Here is a 26,287-nt window from a genome sequence, read left to right as displayed (position 1 = left end):
CAAAGACCAGAACGGGGCGTGACTGTGGAAATGTCCACTCTCTAGATGTGCTCTAAAACTAACCATTGGTGTGAAATAAGACTCAAGAATTTCATATCTCTGTCACAGTCACTGGACAGTCTTAGAAGTTCATCATAGTACATGATCTTTTACTGAGCCAAATCATTCACCTTGGTTCCACCGCATGGATCATGGCCTCCCAAGGAAGCCGGACAAACTCTGTGTTTCAGTTTCCCAGCTGATCATGCGCAAATCTCCATAAAAGCACATTTATTTAATAAGAATAAAAGTGGAAGCACACAGGTGGGAGATATATTCTCACTTCTAGATTCTACATGTGTTGAACAATTTGGCTTTTATTGCCTTTGACATTTGCTCTTGGTTAAAAGTTAAAAGCAATAGTCACATTTGCTATATATTTTGAAGCTCACTTTTCATAACGGGTTGAAAGAGGATAGATTGTAGAGGTGCTTCACTTTCTCGACAGCTTTGCATCTGCAGCTGGGATTTGGCAAAGTTTACAGACATTAAGACAGGCTAGGAATATTAGAAAAACTCTGAATATGTGAAATTTAAATAAAATAGTATCAAGAATTTGATGCTCACTGAACATAGAACAGTGATTTCTCTTACTCTGGGACAAGAAATCAGTGTAAATAGTTGGCTTCCACCATCACACACTAAGCTATGGTTCCCTGAGAGTTCTGTGAATAGGAACTATATTTAATTTCCCCCAAGGTCTTATGATTTAGGGGATAGAGGACTTGGGGGTTTGTGACTGAGGAAGAAATACAGAAATGGAAGTCTCGGGAAAAAAGACAAATGTTTGGCTTTATGTTCCTTGACCAGCTCAGAAACTAAAAGCTTTTCTCTTTCCTACCCTCTGGTCACTGCCCACTGCTGATTGGACTCAAGCAGCTGCCTTGGAATTTACCAGATAAAATGGACTTGTTCACGGACCTCGTAGGTGCAGAGTCGCTGGAGTTAAATGTCTTTGTTATCGAGCGGGCAGCAGCATCACAGATAGGGAAGAGTTCCCCAGGTAAAGCTGTATAATGAAAATTGATTGCTATTGAAATAAAATACTCGGAAAGGATTCCTAACACACGACTTCTGTATCTTTACAAATGACTTGCTTCTCAAGGGTGCTCACGCTCCCTCACTGGCACCCCCTCCAGAACCCTCTGTGGTGCACTTGTCACTCCTGCCCCCCCCCCCACCAGAGATGCCTGTCTCCAAAGAGATAATGGAGAGTGTATCCGAGACGGGGATGAAGCAATGATGCCCTTTAGACAAGGTGAAGAGAGAGGTTATGTTAGCATTCCTAAATACTCAACTCTTTATTATGCACATTAATAAAGGAAGCAAAGAGATGAAGAGTCCAACATGGAGGATAATACAAATGCAATTTAAATTGGGCTTTGACATTCATTATGTGATTTTGAGAAGGAGCAAATTAACTTTCCAATTATGATTTGGCTAGTCAGGATGAATTTATTTTTTCGACTGACTTGGGTTGAAAGCTAGTGATGTTCTAGAAATCACTCAAAATTTTACCTCGGATTTACAATTTTCAGTAAATGCTTCAGATCTGAATTATCAAAAGGTGACTTATTTTGCAACTCGAGGAAGGTATATATCATGCCCATCATTTCAGGACAGGTATGATGTAATACAAACTGCGTAGCTACACCATCAGGTGTACTATTAGAAATAATGTACCTCGAGGCCAGGCTATTACTTGAGATAGTCGTTTTAAAATGAAGGTGTAATGATCCTAAACTTATATTTAATAAAATATGTCTGAAATATGTCCAGCAAAATAAAACACTAAGAAGCAAAATAGAATTAGATAACTTTTCAGTCAAAGTTGGACATTGTAATACACTTTGCTCTGTAATTTGAATGAATAAAAAGGAAAGCTGTATTATATGAAGAAAAATCGAGTATCAAGACAGGAGGAAGGCATACTAACACCTGTCATATGTAGATGACACAAGCTTGCTTGGTGAAAGTGAGAGGACTTGACACACCTGCTGATGAGGAGCAGAGATTGCAGTCTTCAGTGTGGATTACACCTCAATGTACCAAAATCCTCACAACTGGTACAACAGTTAACATCATGCTTAATGCAGAAAAGATGAAGGTTGTCAAGGATGTTGTCTTGCTTGGATCCACAATCAATGCTCATGCAAGCAGCATTCAAGCAATCAAACTACATGTTGCCTTGGGTAAATCTGCTGCACAAAACGTCTTGAGAATTTTGAAAAATCTTGGATGTTACTTTGAGGAATAAGGCCCATCTCACCCAAGCCCTGGCATTTCCAATTGCCTCATCTGTGTGTGAAATGTGGACACTGACTAAAGAAGAACCAATGCATTTGAAATGTGGGGCTGGCGAAACCTACTGAACGAACCATGGACTGCTAAAAGGCCAAACAGATCTGTGCTGGAAGAAATAAGGCCAGAGTGCTCCTCAGAGGCAAGGAGGGTGAGGCTCCATCTTCTGTACTTTGGACGTGTTGTCAGGAGAAACTGGTTCCTGGGGAAGGACACCGTGTTTGGTGAAGTAGATGAGACAATGAAAAAGAAGAAGGCCCTTCAGAAGATGAATTGACAAAGTGGATGCAACAATTGGCCCAAGCCTAGGAACAATTGTGAGATGGAGCCAGGCCCTGGCAGTGTTCCCTTCTACGGGGCACAGGTTCACTGTGGGTCAGAACCAACTTGCTGGTACCTAAATAATAACAGCAACTGCAATTTGTTGAACTGAGCTCAAGAATTCAAATAGTCTTTGTATGGCAAGTTTGGGGACCTTAGAATTTAGAAAAACAGCTGAATTTCCAAGGTCTAAATCCTGTTCATATTTTCTTTGCATCTGTAATCTTGATTGATTTTATAGGACATTGTTATGACTATAGAATAAGAGTATCCTATGAGAAAGAACTGTGGAACTTACAAAGCTCAACTCAAAACACAAGGTCTTTTTCTTATTAATGTAACTGTGTGATTGAGCATCTATTTCATCAACCCCTCTAATCAACATGCAAATGCACTCACATAGTCAGACCCACATGCTTATGGAAGAAAAGTATATAACGTAGAAAATGTTCAGAAATAACTGGTAAAGGGCTCAGGGGTGTGGTATTTACATAATCTTGTGTCAACTTGAGGGTATTAAGAGTGAAGGGGTGGAGTTTAGCCTGTCAATCAGCTCACATTGATTGGAGGGTGTATTAGACCGGGTTGACTAGAGAAGTAAATCCAAGGACATTCATATATAGATTTCATATATATATATATATATGAAAGAGCTTTATACGAAAGAATAATTGCATATTAAGAAAACATCCCAGCCTAGTCTAGATCAAGTCCATAAGTCCGATACTAGTCCATAATTCCCTCCTCAGACTCATGCAGTCACATGCTATGGTGCAAAAGGCAGGAAGATCACATTCCAGTGGCTGAAAATCCTTGTGGAGCCAATGGCTGTGGAAGGATCTCAATTCAGGCACAGGTCTCCATATGAGTCCTCCGGCTCTCCAAATGTGGCTCTTCAACAGGAAGGTGAAGCAGAGAGAGAGCTCATCCAGGTCTTAGTACGTGTCTGTGTGGCTTTTCAACAGGAAGACCAAGGCAGAGAGAGAAATGATGTTCCCAGAATCCACCTGGGAAAGCCATGCCCACAGGAAGGTATCTTCAGGCGGTAACCTGATCAATAGGCTAGACTCCACCCCTTCACTCTGAATAGCCTCCAGTTGACAGGAGATTATATAACTACCACAGAGGGCTATGAGATAAATGGCTCTTTGCAAGCCGGCCTCCCTGGCTCTCTGCCTTCACTTTCCTGTTGACCAGCCATACAGAGACTTGCTAAGACCTACAAGAGCCCCTCTCTCTCTCTTTCACCTCCTGTTGAAGAGTCACACTAAGAGAGCTCGAAGAGCTATATGGAACCCTGTGTCAACACAAAGATGTACCCATCACCCCTGAATCCACAAGATTTTACATCCACTGGCCCGTGATCTTTCTGCATTTTGCATCATTCCATGTGATTGTATGATTGTATGTGTCAGAAGAGGGATTGTGGACTAGCATTGGATTTATGGGCTAATATTAGATTTATGAACTTAATCTGGACTGGGCTGGGATGTTTTCTCAATATAAAATTGCTCTTTGATATAAATATTTTTCATATATTTATGAATATTGTTTCTCTAGTCAATGTGGTCTAACACAGGAGGTGAGATTAAAAAACCCCAAAACTGACATTGTGAATAAGTTACTAAAACTATTCAACTTATTCAATTTAACACAAGAAATAAAATACTAAAATTGTTTAAATTAAGAAAACAGACGAACTTGATTCAGGTAAAGACACCAAAACCAAATTTACTTCCAGGAAGTTGATTCTGACTCACAGAGACCCTATAGGACAAAGTAGAACTATCTCTATGGGTTACCAAGACTAAAACTCTTTAGAGAGTAGAAAGCCTTGTCTCTCTCCCATGGAATGGCTGCTGGATTTCAACGATTGACTTTACAGTTAGTAACCCAACTCATAACCACACCACCACCAGGGTTCCTTAGGTAAAAGACCAGGAGAAAGGGGGTAAAATAAAGGCTTAGGTTTGGGTTGAACTGCTTGCAACCTTCATAGGCCCCAGTACAATGTTAGAATCATAACATGTCCTCAAGTAATGTTTGTGTTTCATACTGCAATCACAACCTTGTCAGAGTCAATTTGGTCTCTTCAGGCAATCAAGGTTCTCATAGTTAGAAGAGTATCATCGTTTTCAGTAACGTAAAATTATGCTGTTGTCGACAACTGGATGTTAAAATATCTTCTGCTTTTCTAGTTTATAAAATATATGATAGGCTTAAAGAAAACTGTCAGCTGCATTTGACAGATATTTAGGAAAATTCTAATGATTTTTTCTAAACATCTACAAGTCTCAATCAAAATATATCTACTCTCACCTCTTCCAATGAACTACAGGAGTTGCAAAAGGGCATTTTTTTGGTTTTTAAGGTAAAGAAAAAACACAGTATCTGATTTACAGGGTCAAATATCAAATATAACAAATTTTTATGGTGGTGCATTATAGTTTTCAACATACTTTCTATAATATTATTATCATTTTCATTGTGTTTTCAGGTCCGAAGTCTGAAACACCTATAATACAATACATCCAGATAGACCTGGTTATCCCAAAATTGCATTAAAAATTTGAGGTTGAGTGGTTAAGAGGAGAAATTATTTTCAAAGGGTTGTGACTGATGCATCTCTAAAGTCGGCGGTAGATAAATGCTCAGTCTAGAAACATAGCCCCCAAAAGTCTAGCAATATTAAACTTAGACTTTAAACATCCTGTTTTATCTTTCCATTTTTCCAGCTTTTGGGTTAGACCAGGTGTAGTAGATGAAACAACTGTAAGAACTTAAAAGAATAAACAAATGAAAGAAAACATCACTCTCATTGCAAAAATCAAGTTGTTAAAAACACTGGAGACCTACTAAACCAAAGGCTAAAATGACAGATTGTAAAGTCTTTCTTGCAGGAGCACATATTGTCATCTATTTCCCTCTTGGGACCTTCCTTGACATGGACTTTTGGCTGAGGACTGGATTTGCTAGGGGAGTGAGGATCTTCTGGGGAAAGAGAATCAAGTAGATTTTCTGATGGAAACACAGCTAGAATGGTGAAGTTGAACCTAGGGGGTCCTCCATGCCACATTCCCGTTATCCCCATGACACACATGCTGAATTCATGGAAGTGGAACCGACAGATACAGAGGCCCAATGACATAATAGGAAATAACCAAAGATGAAGAGGAACAAAATAGAGTAGTCAAAAATCAAAAGATACTGTCATCTCAAATAATAAAATAGTTTTGTAGCTGTTTTTCAGCAGAAATAATAAAACTAAAGAACAATAGAATGATACCTGTAAAGTGCTAGGTGAGGAGACAAACAAATAAAAATAACCAACTGTCAACGTAGAATCTCCAGTGTAAAGATCCCTCAAAGTTGGAGATCAATTCAAGAGATTTCCAAACAAACAAGATGGACAGAAGTGATATTCAACAGGCTGGCATTGTAACAAATACACAAAGAAATTCTCCAGGCTGAAGTAAAAGGAACCCAAATGGAAATAAAGAGAAGGCCGGGTGATACTAGAAAGCATCACTACATAGGTAAGTGCACAAGAATCTTGCTGTATAATTGGCAAGACTCGTAATGCCTTGTAGTTTTTAACATATGCAGAAGTGAACTACATGACAATGAGTGCACAAATGGGGTAAAGGCATTTAAATGATAAATTCTTTCATTTGGAAGAACAAGTGGTAAAAAATACTAAGGAGGAATGTAGCAAGTCAAAGGTACTTGAAGCCCTAAAGCAGGGGTCTATAAATCACACCCACAGAAATACATCTCTTTAGCCACTTGTTTTCTTAAATAAGATACATTGACACACAGCTATTCCCATGTGTTTATGTACTTACTGTTCAGGACTGCGTTCACACTACCACTGGGGGGTAGGTGGTTTCTATAGAGACCCATAAAGCCCCAAAGTTGAAAACATTTACAATATGATCCTTTACAGAAAAGTATGCCAATGTATACCCTGAAGTAACAACAAATAGGTATTCATATAAGAAGATGCAACACAGCCTAAGCAGGGTAAATAAAATAGAGTACAACATATTTGATTTGGGCAAAAGAAGACAGGAAAGAAAGACTACATAAACAAAGAACAGATGTAATTATGGCGATTAACAAATGGTAAAATGACAGGCTATCTGCTTTAAATAACAAATTGTACCCATGAAATATTAAAACACACAGTTTGAAAGGATGATAAAAAAATTACCATACAGCCACATGCCAAAAGAAAGCCATTATGACAGTAGATACCAAAGTAAGAGAAATATGAAAGATAAAGAGTCCTTTCAACAGAAACACAAAGCAATTCTAAATTTTCATCTAACAGTACAATACCGACTCACTGTCATGAGTTGATTCTGACTTATTGGGATCCTATAGGGCAGAGTAGAACTGGCTCTTGGGTTTCTGAGACTGGAAATCTTCACAGTAGAAAGCTTCATCTTCCTGTAAGATTGCGCAAATCTTACAAATAGCAGGCCAATTCATAACCCATTTTGCAACCAGGTTCCCTATATCTTATAATGGAGGTCTAAAATACCTAAATTAAAAATTATTAGGAATAAAAAGTAAAATAGTTAAAGTTTATTGTGCCAACCTGGCCAATAAACACATGTGGGGTTAATTGAAGGATGGAGAGATAAATGGCTTGGTGAGCCTCGCCTTTCTAATTCTCAGGTCTCTTGCTTTCTGATGGTCAGACCAGGGTGCAGCTGCCTTAGCCAGTTCCTTGCTTCAGCTGGCAAGGCTCACTTCCTTCAAGACATCCCTGAGGAGAAGCCACAAGGACCTACCCGGATGCATCCCTGAGTGCTGAAGCAGCCACGTGGAGACCCCTGCCAGTGCTAAAATGCTTACACATTCACGGATTCAGCTTTCCTCCTGCAGTTGGCATCATTGCATGTGTTTTGTAAGATGGAGGAGGACTTTGTGGATTGGTGTAGGACATATGGGTTAATGTGGTGTCGGACATATGGTGTCAGATGTATGGGTTAAACTTGTGGGCTTGGACGGCACTGGATAGGGATGATTTCTTGATGTGCATTTACCCTTGATATAAAACTCTCTCTTACACATATGAGTTTCTGTAGCTCCGTTTCTCTAATGTTCCCAGGCTAACACAAATACATAGCATAAATCTTTCTTCATAGCTACAGAAATCACCATACTTTGCTCAATAACTATAAGAAAGCACAGACAAAAAAAATCAGTAAGGATATTGAAGATTTGTATGAACTATTAATCAATTTAACCTAATTGACCATTTGAAAGAATATCCCTTACAATATTATGATAAGAGGGGGTGCCCAAAAAACCCAAAGTTACGTGGGCAAATGGAGTTTTTTTAGTGTGCATTTTTCCTGATAGGCAAGCGTCCAGCAACTCGCACTGAGTTAGTGCACCCAGTGGTGTCACCTGGGATGGTTCTCTCTGGTCACAGTGAATTTTTTCATAAAAGCCGTTTCCTTTGAACCTCATGTTTTTTGTATGATAACCAATTTAAGAGAAGAGATTTAGGCTGCAAAATTTTGTTTCCTACTTGGAAAAAATGCTGCAGAAACTGTTGTGATGTTGAACACAGTTTACAAGTTGGCACTATGAAAATTCAAGTATAACCGGGAAATGTTTTTCTCATTTCAAAAAGGTGAAATGTTGATTAATGACAAACCTCTTTCTGGATGTCCCTCAACTTCCTGACTCAACTCCCAGTGCATTTGGAGTTCACTCCCACCAGGTCAGACTGTCAACCAAGGCTTCCATTTAGAGGTTCTGGAAAGGTTGCTGTGAAGAGTGGGAACCAAAAAGGGCCTGATTTGTGGCAGACAAGGGACTGGTTTTGCCACCAGGACAATGCATTTGCTCGCGCAGCCATCTCAGAGTGCTGCTTTTAGCCTATGCACCTGACCCACCTGACCTCGCTCTGCGTGACTTCTTTTTCTTTCCAAAAATGAAGACACACACAGAAGGACAGCAATTTGACGATGTGGAAGAGGTGAAGAAAAAAATGAGGGAGGTGCCGTCAGCCATCCAAACAGAGGAGTTTTACAATGCTTCCAAGAGTGGAATAACAGATTTGACAAGTGCATTTAAGTGCAATGGAGAGTAATTTGAAGGTGGCAAGGTTGTTTTGTACAAAAATTTAAATATATAGCTCTGGGGGGGAAAGTCTCCAGTTTTTCTTGGGGGGATGCCCCCTAATACACATTTCTTTAAAGCTCCTGGAGAATGTTCTTCAAATCAAACCACACAGAAGTCTGTAAATCAGGTCTCAACCTTCAGAGGTTGGCATCATATGAAGTACGTGCTCTGAATACAGCAACTTTACCTAAGTAGGAGTCAGAAACAAAAACTGCCTAGGAATAAAGGAACACCTGCCTAAATAATCTGTGACACAAAGCAGAGGTCACAACAGAATTTTTTAAATTACATAATAAAACTTGTCGGGTATAGCAAAAGTCCACATTATAAGGAATGTGTATAGCTTTAAATGAGCATATTAAAATAGAAGATTGAAGATCAAATATTCAAGCTTTTATCTCAAGAAGCTAAAAGAACAGAAAATTCATCCCAGAAAAGAATAAAGAGTACAACAAAAACAGGAGCAAACGTTGATGAAACAGAAAAAGAATGTTATCTTTAACAAATGTGGAAACGGAGGCAGAGAGAGGTTAAACATGTTGTCAGATCACATAATTAGCAATGGGCATAACCAGGACTGCAATGCAGATTCTCTGTGCCAGAACCCATACTTTAAAATAGGTGACCCCTAAAATGTCACTAGATATCATTTGTTTCCTCAAGGTCTTGTAGTATTTTATCAACATTTGAGATTGATAGACCTGACAATAACATGTGTACCTGGTGCTGGGAAGCAAAAAGCCTGATGTCAGTCACTATGGACTCTGAGCTCTCTCCTTCACGTTTAATCTCTTTATGACAGGTTGGACTAGTCTTCACCAAGGTCAAGTTCCCTCTGTTCCTATGGAGATATGGGAGATGACACTTCCCTGTCCCTTACATGTGATGTGACCAAATAACTAATGCTGGTCTTGAATTTACAAATGGAATGGGCACATGTGTTCAGGCCAAAGGGTTTGTAGCCTGTGTGTAACTCTCCATCCTTTCTTCCCTTTATACAAGGATTGGTGACATTGCAAATGAGGGTACCACTGTCATCTTGGAACAGAGTCCCAAAACAACATGCACTAAAGAGGGGAGTAAAATATGAACTATATAGTATCGAGAAGGATTTATGGGTTAATTGTTGAAAATAGCATAACAGTCTCTTCTGATTGATGCACTAATCAAATAACAATGACAACAACAAATTTAAAACACATTATTTTCTCATCACTGCCTCATTGTACTGTCATTCTAAGCAGCAGAAGACCCCACTAGTCTGTTTTTCTTCCTGGATCTAGTTCTAGTTTCTTTTTTTTTCTTTTATGATATTGCATTATAAATAAACTCAAAAAGAGTTCAAAGTTTATACAATTAGCGCATGCATCCCACTGCCTAAATTCTAAAACTAATATTTCACTATATTTACTTGATTGCATATTGATGCTCTTATCCAATCATCTCATCCCTCATCAAGTTACCCTGACCTTTTCTTGGGGGGGTGGGGGGGCGGCTGTCAGTGAAAGTTGCACATATCCATCCATGAAAGAAAGCCACTGGATGGCTTTTCTCCTCACCATTCCAACGGATAAAACCATTGCCCCAGATCAGATACCTACAAAGTACTGAGTAAAGGCTATCAGCAAATATCTCTTATTGAGTACTCTGTAATACCAACACATATGTACTTTCATTTTGTACATGTGCATACACATTTACATATAATATACAGTGAGCTTCCAGGACAGCATTACAAGCTCTCCAGCACGAAGGAAGTCTCAGTGACCTGAGATTCAAAGCAGTGAAGATGTGCTGAGCTGTCCGTCTGTAGCCTCATTTGTGCTTTCACCATGGGTTCTGGAAAGTGCAGGGCTCAGCTACAGACATGGAAACCCAATGCATCAAACATAATGAGTCTGACATGTCATTGAATAAAACACAGGAAGACGCCCGGTGCCACACTATTACCTCCATGAAAGCCAGGCCTAGGATTTTTATTCTTTTGTTGATACAGACATTTTAGCAGATTACTGGACATTTTATTTCCCATAAAAAGTATTCTTTGTGCTTTTCCTATTTTCTCAGAATTCACAGATCAAATGTCCTCCTTCATGATGTCATCTCCCATCAAAAAAAAGCTATATCATAAAATAGGCTGTAAAGAGTAATAAAAATCACAGCTATTTTAACATAAAGCATTACATAGATAAAGACATACAGTATTAACAGTATGATTATGTGCATTTCATTTTGGCTCCCCTGCTCTATGAAACTTGAGTGACATCAACATCACCATCTTGCAGATGAGAAAACAAATCTTAGAGAGAACAGGGCGCACATGTAATCAATGGTAGATCTGGGGTTTAAACTCCGAGGTTCTTGTTCCAGATCCCATGGTTTCCCTCTGCATTAGGTGAGAGAATAAAATAAAATAGTCTTCAGGGTAACAAATAGTTCAGCATTATGTGAAATATATTGTTTGGAGAACATTAACTCAAACTAATAAATATGCCTTGCACAGAATATAGATTTTTACACACATAGAAAGAGATTTATTGATAGCACGTTTCATAGGCCAGGCTTGAGACTTTGCAAAAATTCTCAATGAATATGCAAAGAACTTTTGTGAAGTGAGTATTAATACCTGTAAAAGAAAATTGCATTTGCCATAGCTTTGCCTAACGTTGTATAGCATCAAGGGCTGGTCATCTCCCTTTGGGTGGGCGGGGAAAGAATGGTCCATGGTCAGTGGACAGACTTTCTACCCCTAGGTTTGGGCATTGATCTCTAAGATTGGTTTATTTGGTGTTTTTTCAGATAGTAGTGCACTCATGCAGTACAGGTAAAGCAAGAAGAGTTTTTTTCCTTAGGGGGAATTGAGAATAAACTAATGGTTCGTGGTGATGGAATAATTTGGAGAAGGATATCAATAATGGTTGCACAATATGAAGAGTATAATCAATGGCATTCAATTATACATGTAGAAGTGGTTGAATGAGAGAGTGTTTAGTTGTGTATCGTTTTGCCACAATTAAAGAAAAGAATATCAATAATTACACAAATAACAATGAGTCCAAGGAAAAGAAAATGTTCTAAAATTGTATGTGGTAATGATTACACAATTCTTCTTGATATGATTGAACTACTGAGTTCAATATGTGGACTAAGTGTCAATAAAACTATTTTTTAAAAAAAAAAAACAAGAAATAAAGAAAACAAGTTCAATACGGTTAGGTAATATACTTAATATCACATTGGTGACATGCAGGGTGATGCTGTTAAGACCAGAATTGTCTGGTTTGGAAGTATATTCAGGTGCCTTGGTGATATACTGGGTTACTAGTCGGGCTGCTAACTGCAAGATCAGCAGTTCGAACTCCACCTATTGCTTTGCAGAAGAAAAATGAGGCTTTTTCCTCTCCGAAGGATTTGCAGCCTCAGCAACCCACAGGGGCAGATCTACTCTGTCCTAAGGGGTCCATGTGCATCAGAGTCCAACTCGACGGCAGTGAGTTCAGTTTCAGTACATTCATCTGCATATTTGACTCTAGTGGGTTGAATACTTTAAAACAGAAGGAATAAAGTAGATAAAAATGAATTCATGTACTAGATTTATAGACTGATTGCAAAAAGAAAAATACCTGTGAGATTCTGTAACAATGCTTTGTTCATGCCTTTAGTTTTAATTCAAATATATATTTATTTATCTATCTATAAACTAGAGCCGGGGTGGCATAGTGGTTACAAGTTAGGCTGTGATCCACAAGGTCTGCAGATTGAAACCACCAGCCACTCTTCATGGAAAAGACATAACTTTCTACTCTGATAAACAGTTACCGTCTTGGAAATGCACAGAGGCAGTGCTACCATGTCACATAGGGTCACTAAGGCTCAGCATTGATTCTATGGCTGTGAGGGAGGGAGATGGATGCAAGTTCCTACTATGTTCCAGGAACTATGTTCCAATGTGCAAATTCTCTGATAAATAAACTTCAGGACACTTGAAGTTTAGTAGAGAATTCAAACAGCAACAAACTATTTTTTCTCTCTCTAGATCGCTGTTCACTTTCATCAACTCTATCCTTCTAAATATTCTTACTAAAATATTGCTGTCATCCTTGACTGACCAATTTTTGCTAAGCCCTGTGTCAAATTTGTCAACAAATCCTGCTAGCTCTTCCTTCATATCTATCCATGAGCCAAATAGTTCTTGATGTGTACACTGTTAGTACCTTAATCTAAATAACAGCATTTCCCTCAGCCATGTGATGCAGTTTTGTCTAGACTGCTCTCCCGGTTTGCGCTCATCTCCTCATAGTCCGATCTCAACACAACAATTTGTTACAACAGAACAGTCTTGTTAAAACCATACATCAGATTATTCTACTGATATATCTTGAAGTACAATGAAATCGGTGGTAGGATAATATCTACAGTCAATTCAATACACTGCCATTGTGTTGTTTCTGACTCAAAGAAATCCCATAAGAAAGGTTAGGATTGGCTGGCCCCACTATGAGAAATGATGCCAATCAGTGACTAAGGGCAATACAGGGGACTGCACCGGAGACACAGTGTGGGAATTGCACCTGACCTGATCCCACCACACTGAGGCAAAGCACTGGGGGAGTGCAGCGGAACAGCAAGGGAATGGAGTGGCAAGGTCCCCAAGGAATGCTGAAAGTGGACTTTGGGGGCAGGGCGTGGTGCCCCAACAGACTGGACTGGAAAACGCTCCTAAGGGCCAGCAAACGATCCCTGAACTAACTACAAGCTTTTCTCTTGTGAACTGTTTTGTTCTGTTCTTTGTCAGTGGTTTGTTTTTGTTGTTTTGTTGTCTGGTTGTATACTGTTGCTTTGTTTTCCTCTGTCTTGTTTTCGTGCATGTTAGTGTCTCCACAGGTCTGTCTGAATAGGACAGGCTGGATGAACTATCTGGAGGAAAAACAATGGGACCGACAGTTCCGGGGGGACTTGGGGTGGTGGGGCAGGGGGGGTAAGGAAGTGGTGTTAACAAAACCAGAGACAAGGGAAAAACATGAGACCCCAAATGGTAGAGAAGGGGGAGTGGCAGGCCTGGTGGGAAATAATCAAGGGTAAGGTTGCTTAGAGAAGAGGTATACTCTAGCCCAGGTGGTGACGAAGCAGGGCAGGAGGAAAGTCAAGGGAGATGGAGGAAAGAGCTAGGAGTCAAAGGGCATTCATGGAGGTCTAGACAAAGACATGTACATGCAAATATATATGGGAGGATGGGGAAATAGATCTATGTGTCTACATTTATAGGTCAAGTATTAAGGTGGCGGAAGGACCTTGGGCCTCTACTCAAACACTCCTTCAATGCATGAATACCTTCTTTTATTCAATTGGAACTCTATGATGCTCACTCTCCCGACACAATGGCTGGAGCCAAAGTGGGTGAACAAGTAAATGTGGTGAAGAAAGCTGATGGTGCCCGGCTATCAAAAGAGATAGTGACTGGGGTCTTAAAGGCTTGAAGATAAACAAGCGGCCATCTAGCTCAGAAGCAACAAAGTCCACATGGAAGAACACACCAGCCTGTGTGATCGAATGGTCCCGAAGAGATCAGTTACCAGGCATCAAAGAACAAAAAATCATATCATTGACTGCACACCTCCATGATAGGATCGCTGTTAAGACAAATGGGTGCATAAGCAAATGTGGTGAAGAAAGCTGATGGTGCCCGGCTATCAAAAGAGATAGTGTCTGGGGTCTTAAAGGCTTGAAGGTGAACAAGCGGCCATCTAGCTCAGAAGCAAAAAAGCCCACATGGAAGAAGCACACCGGCCAGTGCGATCACGAGGTGCCAAGGGACCAGGTATAAGGCATCATACAAAAAAAAAAAGATATAAGTGTGTGTATGTATGTGTATATGTGTGTATATGTATATGTATATATGTGTATATATACCATATTAAAAGAAGGGGGAAGTGCAGAGTGGAGACCCAAGGCCCAAGTGTCGGCCAATGGAGATCCCCTCATAGAGGGGTTTAGGAGAGGAGATGGGTTAATTAGGGTACGAGGTAGTACCGATGAAGAACACAGCTTTCCCCCAGATCCTGGATGCTTCCTCCCCCCAACTACCATGATCCGAATTCTACCTTGCAGGGCTGGATAGGACAGAGGCTGTACACTCTTACATTTGAGGGCTGGAGGTACAGGGAATCCAGGGTGGATGATACCTTCAGGACCAAGGGTGTGAGGGACGATGCTGGGAAAGGGGAGGGTGAGTGGGTTGGAAAGGGGGAACTGATTACAAGGATCCACATGTGACCTCTTCCCTGGGAGAGGGACAGCAAAGAAGGGGGTAAGGGAGACTCTGGATAGGGCAAGATATGACAAAATAACGATGTATAAATTACCAAGCGCACATGAGGGAGTGGGGAAAGGGGAGGGAGGGGACAAAAAAAGAGGACCTGATGCAAGGGGCTTAAGTGGAGAGCAAATGCCTTGAGAATGATTGGGGCAGGGAATGTATGGATGTGCTTTATACAATTGATGTATGTATATGTATGGATTGTGGTAAGAGTTGTATGAGTCCCTAATAAAATGTAAAAAAAAGAAAAGAGGAGAAAAAAATGATTAGGGCAAAGACTGTACAGATGTGCTTTATACAATTGATGTATGTATATGTATGAACTGTGATAAGAATTGTATGAGCCCCAATAAATTGTTAAAAAAAAAGAAAGAAAGGGTAGGATTTTTGAGACTAAGTGTATGGCAATAGAAAGTCTCATCTTTCTCCCAAGAAAATATAGCTAATACAACTATTATTGAAATTTACAAACCAACCACTACAGCTATTGATGAAGAATTCTATGGCCACCTTCAGTCTGAAATTGATAAGCAGGCCATTGAGATGCATTAATCATTATTGGGGATTGGAATGAAAAAGTTGAAAACAAAGAAGAAAAAATAGTAGTTGAATAATATGACCTTGATGTTAGAAATGAAGCTCGAGTTAGCATGATAGAATTTTGCAAGATCAAAGACTTCTTCACAAATATATTTTCAACAGCATAAACAGCGACGATACGTGTGGACATCTCCAGATGGAACAGTCAGGAATCAAATTGACTCAAAGTGTCAGAAGAGATGTTAGGAAGCTCAAAATCGGCAGCCCAAACCAGGACCAGGGCTGACTGTGGAATAGACAATTGCTCTTATATAAGTTCTGGTTGAAATTAAGGAATTTTTTTTAAGCTCACAAGAACCAAAATATGACCTGGAGTGTATCCCACCTGAAAATCTGGGACACCACAAGAAGAGATTTTCGAACTGTGAACATGCATGACAGACTACCTAACAAGCTGTGGGATGGTATCAAGGACACCATACACAAAGAAAGCAAAAGATCATGAAAAATACCATAAATAAAGATCAAAGCAGATGTCAGAAGAAACTCTAAAACTTGCTCTTGGTCATAGAGGATCTAATGCACATGGAAGAAATGGTTAAGGAAAATTGCTAAATGAAAAACATCATGGGCAACTCGAGAAGACAAAGTGAAGTACAATAATGAAATGGGCAAACTAACTAGACAAACAAAGAGGGAGGACAGGCTCAATGTATATCTCAAGCTGAAAAAATCTGAAGAAAGATCCAGTCCTCAAAATGCAAAATTAAAAGATTTTATGGGCAAAATATTGAAAGATGTCCAAAACTTCAAAAGAAGATGGAAGGAAAAACAGTCATTGTACGCAAAAGAGCTTGCTGGCATTCAACAACTTCAATAGTTAACATATGATCACAACAATTTGATTACGTAACATATGATCAACAAACAACTGGAGAAAGAAGTCCACGCAGCACTGAAGGCAGTACTGAACAAATAAGCCTTCGGGAATTGATCTAAGTAATTAAAATGTGTCAGCAAGCTGATGAAGCCCTGGAGGAAGTACACACTCAACTATTCAAAGAAAATTTCAAGAGAGCTACCTGGCCAATCTCCAGGAAGAAAATTGTATTTTTTTTTGTCCATTCCCCCAAAATTGAACAAAACAATGCAAAAATAACCAAACAATATCATTAATATTACATGTAAGTAAATTTTTGCTGAAGATCATCCAACAATGGTTGCAGCAGTACACTGACAGGGAGCTGCCAGAAATTTAATTCAGATTCAGAAGAGATTATGTACTGAGGTATATCATTGCTTATATCAGAAGAGCTCAGATGGAAGCAAGGGGTACCAGGAAAACGTTTACTTGTGTTTTGTGATCCACACTTGTATTATGATCCACACCTAACCAAGCCATGTTTAGTAAAGGGTGAGTTTTAACAAACTACGGACAGTATTGAGAAGAACAGGAATTCCAGAACAACTTCCCTGTGCTCATTTGAAACCTGTACATGCAGTCAGAGGAAGTCATTCAAATCAGGAAAAGTGTTCATCCAGGTTGTATCACCTCGCCATACTTTCTCTATCTGTATGCTGAGTAAATAAGCATCCAAGCTGAATGATATCAAGAAGAATCCAGCATCAGGATTAGAGGAAGGCTTATTAACCCATGATATGCAAATAACACAACTTTGCTTGAATCACTTTGCTGATGAAAATCAAGGATTGTAGTCTTCAATATGGATGACAACTCAATGTAAAGAAAACTGACATCCTTGAAACTGGACCCACAGGTAGCATCGTGATCAATGGCGAATGTGTCTATTTAATTCCTTCACAGTCCTGTTAGCCAAATGGATGTTTACTTAAAAATCTTTGTTTTTAATTAATAAGAATATAATTTAGTTATCTCTAGAGATTTGGGGCCTTTGTGGGTTCTTTACAAAGATTTGTTTTTTTTTCACAAAAGGTCATTTGGTCTAAAGCTCAACTGAAAAGTTTTATGGCTGAACTTAATTAATTTCCTTAGCATAATTTTAATGGGCTCTTCCCTAATCTCTGTCCCTCCAAGAAACAAATGCATTGAAAACTACTCTAATCTCATGAAAAAATAAGGCATATACCACGATTTGGTGGGGAGGGAAAAAAAACTACAGGTGAAAGAAAAGACTTAATAAGTAAAATCATAATAAAAAAGAGGAGTAAAATAGTATATTAGTAGTAATAAACAATCACAATGTTCAGAATATTTTAGATGGCTTGTTTTAGACCATAAAACATTTTAGTCTTAGCTACTTACAAGTATCACAAAATTTTCCAGAATACCAGCCACTAGAGGCACAGTGGTCAAAGAGCTTAACCAAAGGTCAGGGGTTCAAATTCACTAGCTGCTCCCCAGGGGACAAAGAGATGGCAGTCTACTCTCACAAAAAATGACAATCTTGGGAAGCCTGTGGGCTTCTGCTCTGTCCTGCAGGGTAGCTGTGAATCTGAATGGGCTCTACATGGATTTGGTTTCATATCAGCCAAACTGAAAATGATGTTTCTGAAGACTAACTATGTGAAATAATATTTGCAAATTATGAAACATTTGCAGAAATCACTACTAACTTACCTTTTCTTCCATAATCAGGCCTATTAAATCATTCCAAATACTTACTTTGATGAACGTTTATTTTAAAGAACTTTATGAAGGCATTTGTCACAAACTCAGGATATACAGAATGGCAATAGGATGTAGGCACCATGAGACAACTCTGAACATTATTGTGATGTGTCAAGTTAACAATTCATCAAAGTCACTGAAAATGGTGTACAATTCTCTTTTCAAATAAGATGAAAAGACTTCCAGTTCTGCCCACCTGCAGTAGCTCCAAAAATTACTTCTTCAACTTGATGTAGAGTGCCTATAAAACTCTGAAGCTAATTTCACACTTTACAATAAAGGACTGAATTGTTTCCCTCTGACATAAAAATATCCACTCTCATTTTTCTTATACAACTTAGTTCTGAAAGTTCTAGTCAGTACAATAAGCAAGGAAAAGAAATAAAATCCATACTGCTTGATATTAAAGAAATAAAATGTTCCCAATTTGCAAATGAATTGATTGTTTTCTTAGGAAACCTGAAGCTATCTACCAAAAACTTTTCTAAAACTAATAAGCTAGTTCATCAATGTTCCCATATATGACATCAACCCCCAAAATTCAATCAGATCTCTGTATACCCACAAAGAGCATGTGGATACAGATATTCCAAAGAAAACAACACCATCTAAAATCAGTCCAAGGAAAAGCAAATACCCAAGTGTGAAATAACAAACATTGCAAGGATATGTATCCCAGAAATTATGAAACTAAAAACAGTGAACTTCTGAATAAATGGAGACACAAACTATGTTCATAGACTGGAAGATGCATTTTAATAAATGTGCTAATTCTCCATAATTTATCATAGTTTTAATGCAATTCATATCAAAACCTTAACAAAATTTTTGTAGCTACAGACAAGTTTATCCTAAAATGTATAGGACATACCCTAAAATAATCTGGGAGCAGGAGGACCAGGCAGGAATCACCATGCAAACTATCCAGACCTACTGCATCATGATAATAGCCAAGTCAACTTGCTATGATAGTAGTTCTATGTCCACAGATAGACCCACAGATCAATGGAATAGAACTGAGAACCCACAAGTAAACAAACACAAATAATCCCAGTTGATTTTTTTAAACAAAAAGTGCCAAAACAATTCAAAGGAGGGAGGATAATCTTTTCAACAAATAGAGCAGGAGTAATCGAACAGCCTTAGGCTAAAATTAAAACTGGACCCAAGCCTCATAACTTGCAATATTCAATTCAAAATGGATCATGGGCTTAAATATAAAGGAGAATACTTTTAGACGGAGAGAAAGAAACCAGGAAGAAAATTGTAGGGAGCTAGGGCTAAGCATTTGATGTGTTTGAGTTACGGTGCTGGTGAATGATATGGAACGTCCCATGGACTGTGAAGAACAAACACATCTATCTGGGAGGACCAACAGCCAGAATACTTCTTAGAAGCTAGATGATTACAGTGTATCTCACGTACTGTGGACTCCAGTCTCAGGAGAGAGCAGGCCCTATGAAATGACACCAGGTTGGGTAGAATGGAGGGTCCGTGAAGAAGAGGAAGACGCTCCAGCACCTGGATGGCAGCAATGCGGTTGCAACAATGGGCTCAAAAGAAGCAGCAATTGTGAGACTGCTGCACCAGGCTGCCCGTGGTGCCGGTGTCAATATATGTGTGTTTATAACAGAAGTAGAAGCTCGTAGCCCTGGTGGTGCAGGCGTTAAAAGCCCAGCTGCTCACAGAAGTAGCTGCTTCAAGCTCACCAGCTGCTGGCAGCAAACACATAGAGCAGTCTTTTCCCGGGAATATGACAACCTTGGAAACCCTCTGGGTAGTTCTACCCAGTCCTATCGGGTTGCTAAGTGTCTGAAGACGCTGACCAGTAAATCCAATATCAAATTGGTAGCTTTATACCTTTGCTTTCCAAAACAAGACAGTAGAGACAGTGATCGGAGTTTTCAGGACGTTAAGTCAACATATTTCTTGTCACCTGGCATATAACTTGAATATCAGAGTGCTGTTGCATCATAGATCATCTACCCACAGTCATTCAACAAATATCTGTTAAGAACTTAATATGTGAATGACATCCTAGGAAAAACATAATGGGTGAAGCAAACTGCCCGCCTTGGTGAGAGAAGCGTTCTGTCTTTCCTTCATACCCATGCCCACAGTCCTGTTAGCCCGTTTGCACTGCACGATCAGATTAGCTGTTTCTCTCGGGCCTGTGTCACTCTGTAAATCAAACACGCTGCAAGGTGCCTGTCTTTCCTTTACACTATGTTGTTAGGTCAAAGACTTCTTTCTTTGTAATATTAATCTTTAGTAGAACAAGACCAGAGTGCTGAGTGGGGCAAACAGTTACTTGCTTGGTGATTAGCTGAAAGGTCAGCAGTTTGGAGGCATTCCGCGGGGCCTCAGGAGAAAGATTCGCTGATCGGTTTCTTGAAAACACTATGGAAAACAGCTTGACTCAGATGTGTGTAGGGTCAGCGTGACTCGGAACTGACACAATGGGCGCTAAAATAAGGACAAGGTGGGGTAGGAGATGGCAAGTGATTCTGTGAAATGCAATTAGGATTTCACTGCCAAACAAACAAGCTCAAAGTAGTTAGAGTACCATCAAGTCTCAGAACCCTTTGTTTGCTTGTTTTTAATGTCTATGACTATGCCCAAGCCAATGCCGCCTAGCTTATTCCAACTCACAGCAAGCCAATATAGGGTTTCTGGGCTGTACATTTTTAGAGGAGCAGGGAGCTTTATTGTCTGGGTGGGTGTGAGCCACTGACCTTATCATTCCATGTTTACCTGACAGCATGATAAACAATCCTTATGCCTACTGATGAGAAACAATTCAATGGGGAGCTACATCTAACCTCCTTCCTGGGGGGCAGACAACAGAGAAGTGAGTGAAGGGAGACATCAGACAGTGTAAGACATGACAAAATAATAATAATTTATAAATTATCAAGGGTTCATGAGGGAGGGGAGAATGGGCAGGGAGGGGGGGAAATGAGGAGCTGATACCAAGGGCTTAAGTGGAGAGCAAATGTTATGAGAATGATGAGAGCAATGAATGCACAGATGTGCTTGACACAATTGATGTGTATGTGGATTGTGATAAGAGTTGTATGAGCCCCCAATAAAATGATTTTTTAAAAATTCAATGGGGAAAACTAAAGGTTAAACTTACTGAGTCCTCCTATCATAATCTACCATTCTAAAACATCATTTTGTGTGTTTTGAATAAATTTTTCATCAAAAAAGTATTTTGAAGAAAAGACTTAATTTGGCTACTTAAAAAAATAAAGTTGGTTTTAAAAATAAAGTATTTGAATACATTCATTCTATAAATACTTATCAAACACCTACCACTAGGACTATGAAGAATTCAGCACAAACCAAGAATGGTTCAGCATCAACATAAGAAAAAATCCACCACATAAGCGAGACAAAAAACAAGAAGCACACAACCATATCAATAGACGCAAAAAGGGCATTTGACAATACCCAACACTCATTTCAAATACAAACACTCAACAAAAGAGGAATACAGGTAAATGCTCAACATTATAAAGGTCATATATGAAAAATCGATAACCAACATCACTCAATAGGGAAAAACTGCAGATAATTTCCCTGAGAAAGTAAACCAGGAAGGATGCCCCCTATCACCACTCTTATTCATTATCATCTGGAAATGTGACCCAGAACCATTAGACAGCAAGAATAAATCAAGGGCATACAACTGGGAAAAGAAGTGAAGCTCTTGATATTTGCAGATGATATGATTTTATAGAGAGAGAAGCCCAAGAATTCCACAAAGATTGTTGGAAACAATTAAAGGATTTGGCAAAGTACCAGGATAAAATATTCACAAGCATAAGACAATTAGATCCCTGGATACCAGTGAAGAGTGCTTGAAAAAGAAATCAAGAAAACAATATCATTTACAATAGCTACACAAAAGATAAAACATTTAGGAATAAACCAAGTCAAAGAAACAAAAGATGTGTATGAAGAAAACCACAGAACATTACAGGAAACAACATGGAAGGGTACTGTGTTCATGCATAGGAAGACAATATTGTGAAAAAGTCAATACTACCTAAATCTACAAATACAATGCAATTCCAATCCAAAGACCAACTTCACTCTTTAAAAAAACTAGAAAATTTCATTACTGACTTCATATTGAAGAGACCCAGGAAAACAAAGAACTCTTTAGACAGAACAAAGTAGGAGGCCTTGCCTACCTGATGCCAAAGCCTGTTATAAAGCCACAGTAGTCAAAACTGCCTGGGACTGGTACAGTGGTAGATACACAGACCAATAGAACAGAATAGAAAACCTGGGAGCAAATACATCCACCTATGAGCAACTGATTTTAGACAAAGAACCAAAAACTATTAAATGGCAAAGGGACAGCATCTTCATCAAGTGGTGCTGGGAAAATTGGATCCCTATCTGTAAAAGAATGAAACGAAACCCCCAAATCACAACAAAAGCAATCTTAAAATGAATTAGAGACCTAAATGTAAACAACAGAGATCTAAGGATTGCCAATGAGAAAACTGGCACAAACGTAAGGCCTCTATGCCAATGAATACAATAAAGGAAGCCTCCTCCCTGGGAGATGGACGGCAGAGAAGGGGGGGAAGGAAGACTCCAGATAGGGCAAGATATGACAAAATACCTATCTGTGGATTATCAAGGGCTCATGAGGGAGGGGGGAGCGGGGAGGGATGGGAAAAAAATAGGACCTGATGCAGAGGGCTTAAGTGGAGAGCAAATGCTTTGAGAGTGATTAGGGCAAAGAATGTATGGATGTGCTTTATACAACTGATGTATGTATATGTGTGGATTGTGATAAGAGTTGTACGAGCCCCTAATAAAATGTAAAAAAAGAAAAGAAAAAAAAGAAAATTATTAGGGCAAAGAATGTACAGATGTGCTTTATACAATTGATGTATGTATATGCATAGATTGTGATAAGAGTTGTATGACCCCCTAATAAAGTGTTTAAAAAGAAAAAAAATAGAAGACAGAACACGTGACTGGTACCTGCTAAAAATGAAATGTGTATGAACATCAAAAAACTTCATCAAAAGAGTAAAATGAGATTCCCTTGGATTGGAGGGAAAAATCCTTAGCAATGACACAATGGACAAGGAACTATGTAAAATGGACAAGGTTCCTATAGAAAAATCTATAGGATTCTGCAGCATTTCAATAACAAAAAGAAAAATCCAATTAAATGGTGGACAAAAGTCCTGAACAGATACTTCACCAGAAATTATACTCAAATAGATAACAAAAACATAAAAATGTTCACAATCACTAACCATCCAGGAGATGCAAATCAAAACTATTATGAGATATCACCTTATATCCACAATGATAGCCCAATTAGAAAACAAAAACAGAACATAACAACATGCCCAACGGGGTAGATATATAATAATTTGTTAATTTAAGGATTAAGAGTAGGGTGGAGTCTAGTTTGTCAATCAGATCATAGCCAATGAGGCTTATGTGTGGCCATGGCCTTCTCCTGAGAATTCTGGGAAATCTGGTATTTCCTCCTTGGAGGTGGGAGACTCTTTGCTCACACCCTGGGAGACTTAGCAGCTGACAAGACACATGGACGCACCCTGATACATAGACCCCTGCCAGCGCTGAGATGTTTCCAATGACATGGGATCCAAAGACTTTCTACCCACTGACTTGTGATCTACATTCGGCATCATTGCATGTGTTTCATGAATCAGAAGAGGATTTTATAGATTTGTATTGGACATAGGGGCTAATATTGGACTTATGGACTTGATCTGGACTGGGCTGGGATGTTTTCTCAATGATCACTTGCTCTTGTATATAAATATCTTTTTTATACGCATATGTGTCTCCATGGATTTGTTTCTCTAGTCTACCCAGACTAACACACAAAATACTATGAAAAGCAATATAGCCCTACCTAAAATAACTGGAACAGAAATCCCGTATAATCTAGCAATAGCTCTACTGGGCATATACCCCAAAGAAATGAGACAGAACACGCACAGACATTTGCTCTCCTGTGTTCATTGCAGACAGTTTGCAGTAGCAAGAAACTGGAAACAACTCAAATCCCCATCAGTAGAAGAATGGATAAAGAAACCCTGGTAATATATACACAATGGAATACTATGCATCCCTTAAAAACAGTGATGAACCCATGAAGACCTCATGGCATGGATGGATGTGAAATTACTCAATCATGGAAGTTCAAATGGGGGGAGGGGAGTGAGCTGATACCAAGGGTTCAAGTAGAAAGAAAATGTTTTGAAAATGATAATGGCAACCTAAGTACAAATGAGCTTGACACAATGGATGGATTGCGATATATATATATGCTGTACGAGCCCCCAATACAATGATTTTTTTTAAAGAAGAAGAAATACCAAAATAAGAGCAAGCTTCTGTTCTCAGGTCATGTAACCTTCGAATCTGGTCTTCCAAGCAACAAGGTTGGATGCCTGCCTAGTACTCCTGGATCATATTTCACCCTCTTATTTTCACATCTTAAAAATCAGTTCCCGCAATCAATCGCTGCTGATTCCACCGGCTGCCGCTCCTTCAGCCTCCAGGAAGGAACTTGCCACCATCCCCTACCCATACTCAGCGCTCACCCCAGAGCAGAAGGAGGAGCTCTCGGACATTGTCCATCACATTGTGGCTCTGGGCAAGGGCATCTGACTGCAGATGAGTCCACCGGAAGCATTGTCAAGTGGCTGCAGTCCATTGGGACTGAGAACTCTGAAGAGAATTGCCGCTTCTACCGCCAGCTGCTGCTGGCCGCTGACGACCGGGTGAACCCCTGCACTGGGGGCGTCATCCTCTTCCATGAGACTCTCTACCAGAAGGCGGACAACGGGCGCCCCTTCCCGCAATTTATCAAATTCATGGGCGGGATCGTGGGCATCAAGGTCGACAAGGTGTGGTGCCCCTGACAGGAACGAACGGTGAGACCACCACCCAAGGGCTGGATGGGCTATCTGAGCACTGTGCCCAGTACAGGAAAGATGGCATTGACTTTGCCAAGTGGTGCTGTGTCCTGAAGATTGGCAAACATACCCCTTCAGCCCTCGCCATCCTGGAAAATGCCAACGTTATCCCAGCATCTGCCAGCAGAATGGCATAGTGTCCATTGTGGAGCCCAAGATCCTCCCTGATGGCGACCATGGCCTGAAGCGCTGCCAGTATGTCACTGAGAAGGTGCTGGCGGCCGTCTACAAGGCCCTGAGTGACCACCACGTCTACCTGGAAGGCACCTTGCTGAAGCCTAATATGGTCACCGCCGGCCATGCCTGCACACAGAAGTTTTCCCAGGAGGATATTGCCATGGCAACCGGCACAGGCACTGCCACTGCACCGTGCCCCCTGCTGTTACCGGGGTCACCTTCCTGTCTGGAGGCCAGAGCGAGGAGGATGTGCCCATCAACCTCAATGCCATCAACCAGTGCCCCCTGCTGAAGCCATGAGCCTTGACCTTCTCCTGCAGGCGAGCCCTGCAGGCCTCTGCCCTGAAGTGGCAAGAAGGAGAACCCGAAGGCGGCCCAGGGAGAGTACATCAGTGATCCCTGGTCCACAGCCCCTCCTGCCAAGGAAAGGACACTCCAAACAGTCAAGTTGGAACTGCAGCCAGCGAGTCACTCTTTGTCTCCAACCACACCTACTAAATGGAGGTGGTGTGAGGCTGCCCCCTCAATACTCCAGCCCCCCCCGCCCCTCCCATGCCCACATCTTGATGGGAGGGCACTGCGTGGGCTCCAGGCCACTCTTTCCCCTCACTGTTGCCACCCTGTGACAGTGGTGTGCGGTGTTGTCTGTGTATGTTAACTCCATCGCTCTTTCCAGCTCACTACCAATAAACAACGGTTTAAGGGGTAGGGGGACCACTTCCATAACAGGTACATCACCTCAGCTGGGTCAGTGTTCCATGATGCAGGGGAGAGGGAGAAGAACAGTAGTTCTTGTAATATAGTCAC

The 26,287-nt window shown here is 40.1% G+C and overlaps 1 pseudogene; it reads left to right on the top strand.

The window, feature by feature from the left end:
• Nucleotides 1-942: 942 nt before the first annotated feature.
• LOC142428091 (fructose-bisphosphate aldolase A pseudogene) lies at nt 943-25,978 on the top strand (annotated as a pseudogene).
• Nucleotides 25,979-26,287: the final 309 nt, after the last annotated feature.

The sequence above is a fragment of the Tenrec ecaudatus genome, chromosome 15 (genome assembly GCF_050624435.1).
Source record: "Tenrec ecaudatus isolate mTenEca1 chromosome 15, mTenEca1.hap1, whole genome shotgun sequence".
NCBI classification, from domain to species: Eukaryota; Metazoa; Chordata; class Mammalia; order Afrosoricida; family Tenrecidae; genus Tenrec; species Tenrec ecaudatus.
Note: the sequence above shows the minus strand (reverse complement) of the source record. Positions and strands in the feature narration are given on the sequence as shown.